At 41.6% G+C, this 13,252-nt stretch overlaps 1 protein-coding gene and 1 pseudogene across 8 annotated transcripts in view; both read right to left on the bottom strand.

Annotated features, from left to right (window-relative positions):
- ITSN2 (intersectin 2) overlaps positions 1 to 9,456 on the bottom strand; it is a 126,198-nt gene extending 116,742 nt beyond the window's left edge. For 4 of the 8 annotated variants that reach the window (XM_059891815.1, XM_059891814.1, XM_010810287.4 and 1 more), the window contains exon 1: positions 9,378 to 9,456. The gene's annotated coding sequence lies outside the window, so the exon portion shown is untranslated. Of the gene's footprint in view, positions 1 to 9,031; positions 9,254 to 9,377 lie in introns of those variants that run through there. The other 4 variants (XM_059891813.1, XM_059891818.1, XM_010810285.4 and 1 more) reach the window with 1 other exon arrangement.
- A 2,946-nt stretch (positions 9,457 to 12,402) lies between these two features.
- Positions 12,403 to 12,532, bottom strand: LOC112448948 (uncharacterized; annotated as a pseudogene).
- Positions 12,533 to 13,252: the final 720 nt, after the last annotated feature.

Raw genomic sequence — 13,252 nt, 5'->3', positions numbered from 1 at the left:
AAGGCTTACTGAGACAGTTATACTCACAAAGCTAATAAAAGGCTAAGCTGTAACTAAAACCCCAGATAGCACAAGCCATGTTCCTAACTACAGTGCTGTATTGTAAAACATGTACAAAAATACGTATGTAAAAACAAAGAGCAAAAACAGGGTGGTGGGAGACACCAAAATGTGGTTGTAATTGGTTGTTGGAATAACTTTTCTCTTACTTTTCTTTTCCTCTATTTTACAAAGTTTCTTCAATCAGCATGAATTATTTTCATAATTAAAAAAAGTTTTAGTTACACGATGAGATGTGAAGAGGAGGATTTGAAAAAATATCAAATTAAATGACAAATAAATTATATTGTCAATCTGTAAAGTGCTCACTTCTTCCTCAAGACCAGCAGTCAGTATACCTCAAGACTACAGCCAGAGAAGAACGTCTCTTAGTCTTGTATCAAAGCTAGAAGAACAGAAACATAATGAAGGCCAGAGAGAAAAGACATTGAGGTCTCGTGCCATGTGCTGACAACCAGCAAAGGGCGTGCAGGAACCCAAGTCTTCACAGAGGGCTGCAGGGTTTCCTCTCTCCCCAAGCCCAAGGCTTCCACTTTCAGCAAAGGCTGCCAGTGGGCCTTCCCCACCAAGTCACAAAATTTCCCTGGGCATTTCAAGATCTTATCAAGATTATACCAGGACCTGCCAACTTCCCCCGCTCCTGTCACACTGGAAAAATGAGGAAGTCAGAAAAGAAACTGAGCTCTGTTTTATAACAGAAGAGCTCCAGAAGAAAGACTGAAATACTAACACTAGACCAGGTATGCTGGGTGAAGGAGGGATTTATTACATCAGGCTTTCCCAGAGGCAAAGCTGATAAACCTCAAAATCACTGTAAATCACTTGTTGTTCCCAGAACGGGAAATTCCATGTGTGTTTGCACTCAGTCTCTAGGCCCCCCTCTTTCTGCCTCCTTCCCCACTGGCCTTCAAAGTTGAGTTCCAGAGTTAACTTCCTTAGTTTAAGTTTCTCTATTTTACATACTGGGAAAGTTGATTTCTTTCTTATATCACCAACAGTATCATGAGCACCTTTAATTCAAATCAACAAATATTTACAGAGTATTCAGATGTACAGCATCTGTATAAAATGTATAAGAGCAGGGAATACACAAGAGGAATAAGACCAAAAATGATAACTGCATGTAAGTGCAACAGGTATAAAGAAAAGACAGAAGATGGGCACCTAACTTTGCCTTGGGGAACTAGAAAGTTGTTAGATGACTAATACCAGAGAAAATAACTTCTAAACTAAGAAATGAAAAACTGAACAAAAGGTATCACCCATTAGGCTAGGAAAAGAGATTCTAAGGAACTGAGAACAGAAATGGGCAAGGACACAGAAGAAAAAACCGTTTGAGAATTTAAAACATGCTGTCAGAGTACTTTGTAAATGGAGCTAATAACTGCACCTACCTCATAGAGAAGAGATATTATAAAAATTAAATGAGTTAATTAATATAATCAATTAATATAGCAGGAGATGCAAGAGACACAGATTCAATCCCTGGGTTGGCAAGATCCTCTGGAATAGGAAATGGCAAACCGCTCCAGTATTCTTGGCATGAAAATTCCATGGACAGAGGAGTCTGGTGGTCTGCAGTCCGTGGGGTCACAAAGAGTTGGACATGACTGAGTGACTAAGCACGCACGCGTGCGCACGCACACACACGGTGATTACTACATAAACCCTAGCTATTATCATTACAATTGATAAGAATTCATTTACAAAGCTAAGATACAAACTTGGAAAAAAAATTTATACCTATAAGCAAAGAGTTACTATTCTTAGTATTTAAAGAAATCTTAGAAATAACCAAGAGATGAACATGCCAATGAAGTGAGAAAAGGACAGAGACAAATATTTCTCAAAGAAAAAAACTTTAAGTATTACCTTATTAATATTAGGGCTTCCCTGATAGCTCAGTTGGTAAATAATCTGCCTGCAACACCGGGGACCCTGGTTTGATTCCTGGGTAAAATAGGCTGGAGAAGGAATAGGCTACCCACTCCAGTATTCTTGGGCTTCCCTTGTGGCTCAGCTGGTAAAGAATCTGCCTGCAATGCGGGAGACCTGGGTTCAATCCCTGGGTTGGGAGAATCCCCTGGAGAAGGGAAAGGCTACCAATTTCAGTATTCTGGCCTGGAGAATTCCATGGACTGTATAGCCATGAGGCTGCAAAGAGGTGGACACGACTGGCCAACTTTCACTTCACTACTAATATTCAGAGAAAGAAAAATTAAAACAAGGGTCTTTATCAAATTATTAGATTTAAAAAGAAGTGTTCCTAAGCATGTGGGGAATCTGGTTTTATCTGGTTAAGAGAACACTTTGGTACTGACAAGTTTTTCTGGAAGACAACTTGGCAATACATTTACATGGGCCTTAGAAAGTACCCACACCTTTTGACCCAATGTTACTGCAACTACTAGAAATTTATTCTAAGGAAATAATCATAAAGTCAGATATGGTTACAAGGATGTTAGCTGTGGCACAACTTAAAATAACAACAAAAACAACTATAAACTACCTTAATGTTGAGAAACAATATGAGACAGTGATACAAGCACAGGCTATGGAGTCAGAATAAGTTCATAACCTATGGCTCCCACTTACTGGCTGTGGGATCTTGGGAAAATTACCAAACTTGTCCTTGCTCAATTTTCTTAGCTGTAAAATAAATAATCATAGAACAGCTCTTAAAGAGAGACTAAAGACTAAATGAGCAAAAGTATGTAAAGTGTCTCAAAAGTAACCAGGATACAGTAGTATCAATAGACGTTAGACATTATTAACATCCAGTATCAATGGCACCCCACTCCAGTACTCTTGCCTGGAAAATCCCATGGGTGGAAGAGCCTGGTAGGCTGTAGTCCATGGGGTCGCTAAGAGTCGGACATGACTGAGCGACTTCACTTTCACTTTTCACTTTCATGCATTGGAGAAGGAAATGGCAACCCATTCCAGTGTTCTTGCCTGGAGAGTCCCAGGGACAGGGGAGCCTGGTAGGCTGCTGTCTATGGGGTCGCACAGAGTTGGACACGACTGAAGCGACTTAGCAGCAGCATAAGCAAGACAATATTATTTAGCCAATAAAAATTTTATTGTAGATAAATATAAAGTAGAACTATGGTTTTGATAAGTGCTACTAAACTAAAAAGCAGATAACAAAAGCAGAATATATAATCCCCATTTTTCCCAAAGAAAAATTTCTAGATGAGATCTACCAAAATATTAACACTCAACATTTCTCTGATAATATGATTATTAAGGACTATAATTTTCTTCCTTCAATTTCCCTGCAGCTTTCCAGTTTTACACAAGGAACCTTATGCTACTCATAACAAAAATAGCATAAACCAAAAGTCTATAGAATTTAAAAACAAACACAATATAGCACTTTTAGAAAAAATCAAATTAAGGTATCTATTCTATGCTATTTGATAAATAGTTTATCTGCTCTAGGTTCACGTTGTACCTGAGGTTTTTTGTTTTCTGGCTTAAGTTACTAGAAAATAGAAATATTAAGAGATCTACCAGGTCCAAACCAGATAGTGAATGATAAACATTTCTGTTAAATACAATGATCTGAAATACTATTAAATTAACTCATAAAATGTGTACAATAATCCTCCCAATTTTGAATTCTTTAATAATTTTGAATGAGGCAAACTCTTCTCTCCATTTACCCCCACCCAACTGCCCACACATTCCCTAGCCCCATTTCCTACCTTACTTTTCTCCATAGCACTCAGCAAATTCTAACTCCTAGCCATTTTTGTCTCCACTCCCCATTCCTGAATACAAGTAGCACAGGGCAGGGTTTTTGTGTGTTTTGTTTACTGTTTATACTCTCAGTGGTTGGATCAGTTCCTGGCATGAAGACATTCATTATTTGCTAGAAGAACGAATGAATTCAGTATCAAGAATTATGAGTGACTTCTGTTAGGTTTAACTTTTTAAAGAAGAAAGAGGCTGAGAATAAAAGAAAGTTAAAGCAGAGGGCAGAAAAAGAGGGAAGAGGAGCTTCTTTTCCCCCCATTGAAACCCCTAGAAAGATAAAGTTGGGGTAAAGTCAACCTAATGAGGAAAGCAATAGTAAACATGGATATAAGAGGCAGCTGCAGCACGTACTTTTTCAAGATGGGATGACCACCAGGTTATAAAGACTATAAAACCCAGGTCCCGGAAAGGAGTGGTCAGAAAGCTTTGAGTTATCTGTATCTGTCTCAAACCTGAATGGCATGGCTCTTTCCATCTCAATCATCCAAGTAACTCAGCTTTCAGGGAACAATGGAACCCTAGATTCTGGATGTAGGAACTAGGATGCTGGAAGGAGGAAAAAACTTCATATTCATGGAAGGAAGGGACTTCTCTGGCAGTCCAGTGGTTAGGACACAACACTTCCATGGCAGGGAGCATGAGTTCAATCCCTGGTCAGGGAAGTAAGATCCCACATGCTGCACAGCCAAAAAAAAAAAATATACACACACACACACACACACACACACACACACATATGGAATGAAGACCAGACACCAGAAGAAAGGAGAAGTGGGGAGGGAAAGTCTTCTAATACAGGTTGTCTAAGCATTTCACTGGACATTTAGCAGAGGTAAAGCTGAAAATGCTTCTAGTGAGAAGAAGAGAATAAAGGGAAATTAAATCTCAAGTCTTCTTTATCATTCAGGTTTTAAGGGCTTACCATAAAGTTAGAGAATGAATGCTACACAAGCATTCCTAGTCTGCTTCATTCCCAGCAAACTTCATTAATCTCTAAGTTCTCACTTATATTCACCAAAAAGTATTTCATACTCATTAAAAGGGCTTCCCACGTGACACCAGTGGTAAAGAACCTGCCTGCCAATGCAGAAGACGTAAAGGACACAGGTTAAATCCCTTAGTCAGGAAGAGCCCCTGGAGGAGGGCATGGCAACCCACCCCAGTATTCTTGCCTGGAGAATCCCATGGACAGAGGAGCCTGGTGGGCTACAGTCCATACATAGCATCGCAAAGGCACAGTCCATAGGGTCACAAAGGGTCAGAAACGACTGAGGCAACTTAGCACACACTCACTAAAAGTAAAGTCCTCAAATGTTGCATAATTTGTGAAATTTATTAATTTGACCTACTTAATTCTCATATTTAAGCAATCATTCTTAAGTGTGGAGGAGTGGCAAGGTGGTGAAGAAAGTGTCCAAATACCTATTTTTAAGCAAAAATGAAATGATACAGCAAGTTATCAGTGTCCTCCAAACTGTCCAAGCAAACCCGAATGGGTCCTTATCTATGTGGGCTCTGCAGTTTGACACTGTTCTTGGTCATTCTTTCCCATTATCAACCTCATAGTAGCCAAATACTCCTCACACTGAAAAGTAGAAGTTATTTAAGCATGTGGATTCAAAGACTTTGAAGTAATAAACCAAAGCAGTAGCTTCTTTTCCAGATATAGAACGTTTGCTTCTTTTAGGCTATGCCTCCCACCCTCCCCCAAATTAAGGGGACTAAAAATGCAGATTCTTTGTTGGGAGAAAGGATTGTGGCTAAGTTCTACTCTATTTTCCAGCCTTCTTTTATGGATTGTTTTGATGGTAAGATTAAACATCAAGAGCAAAATTTTCTTTAATAAATAAAAAATAGAAAGACGACTAAGTTCAGTTTTGAAATTTCTCTTTGAAATAAGTTGGAATAATAATATGTAACATTTATTAAGCACTTATACCAAGCAGAAATCACTGTGGTAAGGACTTTATATTACATACAACAGCACTGAGATAGGTACTGTTATTTTCCCCATTTTACATATGAGGAAACAGAAGCTTAGAGAATTAAAATAAGTTGCTCAAAACAGATATAAGCAGGAGGCTTAACTTAAAGGCCTGTACTTTTATCCAGACCAAAATAAATAAAATTTTTATTGAAATACATATACTTTTTCTAAAATGAATATGCACTAGTGAAAAAAATGATCTAGAAAACATAAAACAGTTGCTTAAGTAAAACAAGTTAAAAGTCTGCCATCTGGTATTAGATCTCTAAATGTCTACCATAACCACTGCTGAATAACTTCACAAACAAATCATTCAGTGTCTTCATATAGCTGTGAAATTCATTTTTTTAATTAATCTCTCAGAATATTTGAAAATGAAACATGGTGCCCTCTTAGAGTTATACATTATTTCTTGATGTATTCGCTCAGATGTATTCTTTTCTGCTCAGTTTCCTTCCTCCCTCCCCCACTTCCTCTCTGCCTGTAGGTCATTTAAGACCAGTTCAGTTCCTCCTTCTCAAGAATACCTATATGCACACTCTACCCAACAGGACTCTAATTTAGTCGCTGTGCTCTGTAGATAGAGAATGGTAAAAAGTAAAAAACAAACTCAAGTAAAAAATATAGCGTTTCTGATGCAGCTTCATCTATAGGACTATTCTTTTACAGAACTAATCCTAAACACTATTTTTATACTTCACACTTGGAGTCCTGCCTTTAACAATTGGCACACAAAAACGTCTGCCTATTTTTAGCCTTTCTTCATAAATATTAATAGTTATTCCATACATTTTTCCATAAATAAGGTACTGAAAATATTAGAATATAAAAAAAGAAAAACAGGCACACGCACTGTTGTATGGTAATAAAATACCACCATTTTTTGAGTAAGGTAATTAGTTTATTCTGAATCATTTTTGGAACTTGCTAATATAAATGCTTTACAAGTAAATACAGTATATAAAAATGCTACTTATTGATGGAATAATATGTATCAAAACTTTCATTCATTTACTCAACAAATACTGAATGCCCAAATAACCTTTTGTTTTCATTTCTGAACCAAGATGAATGTACCAGATAAGGAACAGGTGTTGAAGTTAGAAGAATCTTGGTTTGAAACCTGGCTTACTAGCTCAGTGACCCAGAGTAACTCAGTTAACCTAAAGAAGCTCTGTTAACCTCCAGGTTGACATTTCCCTTATCTATTTGATGGGTGGGAAAGAACTATTCATAGGGTCTCTGTGAGCCTAAATGATTATATAACACAACACAGAGCCTGGGAGGCAGTAAGTGTTCAATAAATGACAAAAATGGTAAATATATTTTAATACTGAGGAAAGTAGCTGAAGTAGATATCCAATAAATGGTCTTTTTGTCTTACTAGATAGAAATTTCTGAAACTCTGCATTAAAGATACAACAAAGTAAAAATCTTAAGGTTATGTAAGAAAATTTACACTTTAAAAAAGAGATATGGTAAGTCTATAGAGTGAAAAAAATAAAGGAAGAAAGAGATGGGTAAAGAAGGTCTTGAAAGCTGCTGAGTTTGGGTGATGGATGTATATAAGTTCCTTTTACTATCCAGATTTTGTGAAAATACAAATTTTTTAAAAACTATAATTCTAATCCCAGCAATTGTAGAATAAATTTTCTCATATTCTGGTGAGATCTGAATTTTAGCCATGAGATATACTGAACTAACAATAGTACCTCCCTGCTCAATAATTCAGTACAGGTCAAGTTTTCTCAAACAATTCTACCTTTTGTTATAAAGGTAAGCAAAAAAAAACAATTACATGCATTAAACTATAAAAAGATGCAAGCGTTCGTGAGGCTCATTACTACCACATTAAATCAGCAGCCATGCACGTTTTTTTCCATGGCATCCCAAAAAAACACAAAATTCTGTTTGTCCTTAAATGAAGCTTTTAGAAACAACTTTCACCTTACCTACTTTTGAAGTAATAAGGAATATATTTCAAGCATATCTCAATAAAGCTGGGGGAAATAAATTACAAGGGAATGGTAGGCACAGCCAAAGAAACCTAGCACATCAAAATTGCTACTATCTTTAAATTTTGAGAGACGTCATTATTAATTTATGTAAGGGTTTTACGTGATGTTTTTAGATTGTATTTAGGTTTTACCACTGATTAACAACATAGCAAAGAAGTACAGGGAGAGAGGCAATTACTTTTCTTAAGAGGCTTAAGAAGCTTAACCTGGAGTCTATGCTACCTAAGTTAAGCTGACTAGGACAACACAAAATTTCAAGGCACACTCGCCTATTTCTGGGTAAGCAAGTAAACCCTAGCAAAAACAAACTAGTGCATTTAGCAAAGCAAACATTTTTGTGTTAAGTTTAATTCCTATCACAAAGTATTCTATCAAAAATATTCCTAATAAATACAAGTCTCAAGCATACTTGCCATCAGCAATCACTCGACTATAACGCACAGGATTAATAAATCCAAATACATCATCTTTTTATAAAATGCACGCCATCTGCATTTCAGCCTCGGTTTACCCATTCACTATACACATGCAGGCGTCTTCAAAAAGAATTATAAAAGCAATCAACTTTTACTCTGGTCCAAGAGATTACAGCTCTCCGTGCTTCCTGTATACCCTGGAAGTCAATAACGCTGAACTCAAATTGTAACATTTCCCAACTTTGGTTTAATGAGAGCGGCGGACTCAGAGCATCCGCCCACTGGCCTCTCGTGACTCGGGCTACTTTGACGCACTGGGATGCGGCTCACCTGACATTCCGCACCAACCATTGCCAAGGAGGAAAACCAACTCTGTGAAAATAAAATGGGGCCCCGAGGAAGCGGGCGGGTGCCCCTCAGGGCTGGTTCGCTTCTGCCCGCACCCCGAAAGCCAGGGGGCCAGCCGCCGCGTCCGCACCTGCCAGAAGAGGCCGCGGCTAGGGGTCCAGGGTTTGGCCGCGGGGAAGAGGCAGCCCGGCCCCGGCTCCTGGCCGTCCGCCCTGGCCGCGCCGCGGGGGCAGGAACCCGGGGCCGGAGGTTTCCGCCCGGCGCCGCCAAGACTGCCAGGGGCCTAGTTCGGGGGCCTCCCGGGTTCCCGAGGGCCCGTCCGCGTCGTGCGGGGCGCGCAGCCGCCTCCCGGCCCGGCCCGCAAGCCTCCCCGCGGCGGACGCCGCAGCGCCCGCACCTGCCCCGCGCCCTGCCGCAGCCCGAGCAGCGGCTTCACCCACCTGGCGCGCCCGCCGCGCCTCCCGCACGTCACAGCGCGACCCCGCGCCCCTCGGCACCAGCGGCGCGGGCGCGGGCGGATGCCGGGAGACCTGCTCGGCAGCCGCCGCTGCGCGCCTGCTTCGTCGTCAGGCCGCCGACAGCGAACCTGTTGCGCAGCCTGTCACGGCCGCTCGGGCTCCGCGGCGCCGCCTCAGCCCCACAACATGGCGGCCGCGGCCTCCGCAGGAAGCCGGGGGGCGGGGAGGGAGGCGACGGGCCGGGCAGTTGACGGCCCGCCCGCTCGCTGGCGGGCACTGACTCGTACTCCCTTGGGAACCCGAAATTGGCCCGGGTGCGGCTCCTCACCCTCGAAGTCCCGAGGCCGCGGACCCCGCGGGCCTGGTCCACATGCTCGTCTCTTCCCTCGGGGAGGCCCTGAAGCCCTGGACCCGCAGCCCTTCCTGGAGGGGTGCCGACCCACCTGGCTCCTCCTCCCCGAGGTGACATGCTGGGGTTGGGTGATGCGTTTCCTGCCACCGCAGACCCCAAGGTTTCGGAAGAGGGCCAAGGGGTGTCCAGCACGTCCCTGATGCAGGCGCCTCACCCCACCCCAAGTCCCTGTGGGGTTCTCTCTGGAGCCTTCTCACCTGGGAGCTCAATTCCCCTGGAATGGGGATGGGGCGGGCATAGGTTATTCCCACCTTTGTTCATGGGTTTGTTACCGGCCTTTCCTTCAAATACCCAAGAAGGACTCACTTTCATCGTACCTAACAGTCGTCCATTCAGCGTCCCTCACCCTCCTCTATAAAACAAACAAAAAAGGACAAGAAAGGAGCCTTCCAGCCCTCATCCACACGCAGAGCAGCTACCTCGAATACTCTGGCCAAGCAGTAAGAAGACAGTCATCTCTCCGTGAATTCCACGACCTGCGGCTCTCCGCCGGGTGCTGAACTTTCTTCCCCACCTGAGAGCCGTCTGACAGGTGAAGCTCAAATTCAGCATCTGTTTTTTCTCCCCTTTCAGCTCCTAGTCTCTTCACAAAAGACTAAATAACTCAAGTCACCACCATTTATGGGGGGCTTGCCCTTGACACAGCACTCCTTCAAGAGAAAGGCTTTTCGTTATTTGAGGTTAGAGGTGGCGTTGGTGGTTTCTATGGGCATAACAAAGTGGGGGTGCAAGACCCAAGATTTTTGTTGGCTTTACACGTAGGATAGACCCATGTACAAAACTCATACACCATGACTTGTTGGAAAAAGAGAAATCTGTGCAGAGCAAAAGATCCCATGGCTTCCTTTCATTGTTACACGTTGGGGCATGTGAATGTAGCCAGCAGACTTAAGAGGCGTGACTCCGGAGACCAGGCCTATCTGAACTAAACAGGCAACTCCTGTGAGGAACTTAGCAAACATCAGTAATGATAAACAGGCTTTTCCCGCTCTCATATTCGATGTTTTTCCTAACTCTTAGATTTGGACCTGACTTAGACTTGATAGACAGGTCCTGAGTCAGTGACACAGAAAAACCTGACTTCCTTGTGTTAGCCTAGGAAGTCATTTATCTGCTAGAGACCAGTCAGTCTATTCCTGTATCTGCTAGGGACCAATCAGTCTGCAAACAAACCACCCAAGCTACAGACAGCACTCTTGAGCACATGGTCTTATTCCCATGACAGACATCGCCAATTATTTATGATCCCTTTTGGAGTCTGTGCTTCAGTCCAAGCCTCTGAATCCTTCTCAACGAAAATCTCCAAAGGGTTGGTCTGTAAGGTGAAACCTATTTTTATTCCCAATAGGCCAATTGATAGCCAGTCTCCATTTCCCTCCCATTGTCTGATCAATGTCATTTGTGTTTCTGGGTTCTGGACCTGATACCATTCACCCTGAGTCCTCTTTCTTTCTAAAGGAGGAGGCCAAATCCTTGGTAGGACAAAAATGAACCTTATAGAAAGGAATAGTTATAAAGAAATTTAAGGAAAAAATTTAAGTCTTCCTAAAATAGACCAAAAAGCTAAGAACCTCAGATGGAAATTGAGGTCCTGAATACAACTGGAAGCCTATAGTACCCCAAACACTAAAACAATTATATCCCAGGGTTCCATTCAGAGCTCTGAGGCTAGTGTGTCCATCCTATCCTACTCTTTCAGCATTGATGATTCATATGGGTGATAGCACCACAATCCCAGTTCTTTGACTTCCTCTTCTCATCACGGGGTGCGCCTTGAAACTGTATCTGTAATTTCTCCCCTTAATATTTCCCAAATCCTACCACCTCTTTTTCACTTCCTGCACCAACTGGAAATCAGATACCTGGAGGAACTAAGTACTATCTAAAGACGTATAGACATACCTGTCAAGCCTTAAGAAGATTAGGAATTATTGTAGGGTGAGAAGGTTGAGAAATTAGGTAGTGGACTAAGTATGTTACATTTCTCTTCCCCAAGTTCTGCCACAGATTAGGACAGAGTGAAGGCCTGTTCCTGGTAACTTCGCTTTTACCATGAGAGCATTTAATCTCAATGTTTTCCTTCCCTGCAGTGATTCTCCCTCCCAACCATATATATTCCATATTCTAGCAATCTCCGTTTCTGTTGGTTTTCAAAGATTTTTGTCCCTCACCACATTACTACCCAGTCAACCCACATAACAAATTCTTAGTAATGGGAAGAGGCTCAAATAGAGAGCAGAAGCAATTCCAGACTCTAAGCATCCCATAAGATAAATACAGAGTAGGAAGGCTATGAGCTAATATGTAATACCTCTGCAAGTAATAAATCTCCCAAGACAGTACTATAAGCAATTTATAAAGAAATTAAGAGAAAAGGAACAAAAAATAGGTTTTTTTAAAATTTATTCAGATGCTTAGCATTTTTGGTGTGCTTCATTCTTCCCCGTTGAATGAAGGTTTCCATCTTATAGTTCCCTTCAACTTGAAGAGCTTCTTTTAGTGTTTCTACTAGTGCGGATCTGTTGGCTACAAATCTTTTTAGTTGTACTTTATCTGAAAATAATTGTTATTTTTCTTTCATAATTGAATAACATATCCCCTGAATATAGAGTTCTGGATTGACAGGATGGTTTTTTTAGTTTCAGCATTTTAATGGTGTTTTTCCATTCTCTCTGGCCTCCATGGTTTCAGATGAAAGTTGGCTGTTGATTGGATCATTTTCCCTCTGTGTAATATGTTATTTTCTCTTGCTGCTTTTGAGAGTTGCTGTTAGGCTTTGGCTTTCAGTAATTTGACTCTGGTGTACATCAGTGTGAACCTTTTTTGTGTTTATTCTGCTTAGTGTTCATTTATAATCTTGTATCTACAAATTTCTGTCTTTCATCAAATTAAGCAAAGTCTTAGCCATTATTTTTTTTTTTTTTTAAATACCCGAAACCACTCAGATTACGTTCTCTCCCTCTTCATCTCCTAAAAGGAAAAGAAGAACGATCATCAATGGCTAACGGCAGCTGCAGAAGCAACACCAAAAGCCGACTTCACGCTCAGAAGAGAACGCTTTATCTCCTCCTGCCATTATTTTTTAAAACACTTTTTTTCTGCCCCATTCTCTCTCATCTCCTTCTGTCATTCCAACTACATGTATATCTGAGTATTTGATACCACCTGGGTTTCATAGTTGATGTGTTGCAGCAGTGGAACACTATTCCACCACTGAACACCAGAAAACCCTGGCTCTCCCCTCCTGATCTAGGGCATCTGGAGATAGGAGTGAGTAGCATGATTTTACGGAGAAAACAATGGCACCCCACTCCAGTACTCTTGCCTGGAAAATCCCATGGACGGAGGAGCCTGGTAGGCTGCAGTCCATGGGGTTGCTAAGAGTCAGACACGACTGAGCAACTTCACTTTAACTTTTCACTTTCATGCATTGGAGAAGGAAATGGCAACCCACTCCAGTGTTCTTGCCTGGAGAATCCCAGGGACGGGAGAGCCTGGTGGGCTGCTGTCTGTGGGGTCGCACAGAGTCGGACACGACTGAAGTGACTTAGCAGCAGCAGCATGATTTTAAAAGCTGTGCCCCCTTTACCTTCTGTCTTTGGTAGGAGTTAATCTGCCTCTACTGTTAGCAACTGTGCTTTCCAGCTAGGGTGTCTCTTCCATTCTCCTATAGAAAATAACACAACCTCTCAATCTTTTCATGCCACTCCTAAACACACACACACACACACACACACACATTTATATATTGCCACCTTGATTCTGTCCCTTCTGAGAAATAGATAGAAAGT

This window comes from Bos taurus, chromosome 11 (genome assembly GCF_002263795.3).
Source record: "Bos taurus isolate L1 Dominette 01449 registration number 42190680 breed Hereford chromosome 11, ARS-UCD2.0, whole genome shotgun sequence".
Taxonomy (NCBI): domain Eukaryota; kingdom Metazoa; phylum Chordata; class Mammalia; order Artiodactyla; family Bovidae; genus Bos; species Bos taurus.
This window is presented reverse-complemented; position numbering and strand designations above follow the sequence as displayed.